Below are 955 nucleotides of genomic sequence, written 5' to 3'. Positions count from 1 at the left end.
CCCCGCAACATCCACCGCCCTCCCCAGCCTCATTGCGAAGACCAAACACATGCTCCCTATCTATCATCAAGATGTATTAGCGTCCAACATTTGCCGGGTGAACTCGTCGCTCTGCTGCATTATGCACGAGACGTGTAGCTCGCGCCAATCCACGCCGGTCCGAAGACGCGAGAACCGCACTCTTGTTTCTTTTTTTCCCCCTTTTTTCCTTTCTTTCTTCCTTTTTCTCCTTTCGTTTACCTCTCTCACGCTTTTACCGTCGTCAAAGTCCCCGATAGCGGGGGAGTTTGATGCGGTCGTAAGACTCGTGATGTTGTACGTCCAGTCTCACTACGAGAGTCCTACACGGTAACCCTCAACGGGAATTCGTGCAGGACACGCGAGTAGCCGCGAAAAGAATCGGGATACCGCAAACGGCGATGTGGTAGTAGAGTACACGAGAGAGAGAGGTGAACAACACCGTCAACAAGCTGATTACGTATCGCGGATGATTGTCCGCCGCGCACGTGAAGAGTTCGCGATTGACATGCAGGCCGCGGCTCCGAAAAGCGCAACGGCGCGAACAAACGCAGAGAGACTGACACGCGCGAAACAGAATTGAACATTCCGTTATGTATTATGCATTGGTAAGCAGGGCACAATTGGGTCTACGCGTCCGTCCTGCGGGGCACGTACGTTTCGCAATGGTGTGGGCCGCCGAACATACGACGCGATTCGATGAAGCACGTCACCCCCCCCCACTGATTATGTTATTATTGCGTAATATCGGACAAACGTATGCGTTTGCTTCATCGACCAAATTAATTTTACGCGATAATTTTATGGCGTCCAGTGTAAATAATTGATAAAATTAATCTTGGGAGAAAATTGTTTTTATTTCACACACACACACACACACACACGTAATAATATCACGAGTAAAACGTACAACTGATAGTTGTATTTTAGCGTCAAA

At 49.1% G+C, this 955-nt stretch overlaps 1 protein-coding gene across 2 annotated transcripts in view; it reads left to right on the top strand.

Annotated features, from left to right (window-relative positions):
- LOC108757238 overlaps positions 1-955 on the top strand; it is a 42,434-nt gene that overhangs the window by 29,270 nt on the left and 12,209 nt on the right. The window lies entirely within an intron of this gene.

Source organism: Trachymyrmex septentrionalis, unplaced genomic scaffold, assembly GCF_001594115.1.
Source record: "Trachymyrmex septentrionalis isolate Tsep2-gDNA-1 unplaced genomic scaffold, Tsep1.0 scaffold134, whole genome shotgun sequence".
Taxonomy (NCBI): Eukaryota; Metazoa; Arthropoda; class Insecta; order Hymenoptera; family Formicidae; genus Trachymyrmex; species Trachymyrmex septentrionalis.
The sequence above is the reverse complement of the archived record's forward strand: the minus strand, read 5'-3'. Positions and strand labels throughout refer to the sequence as shown.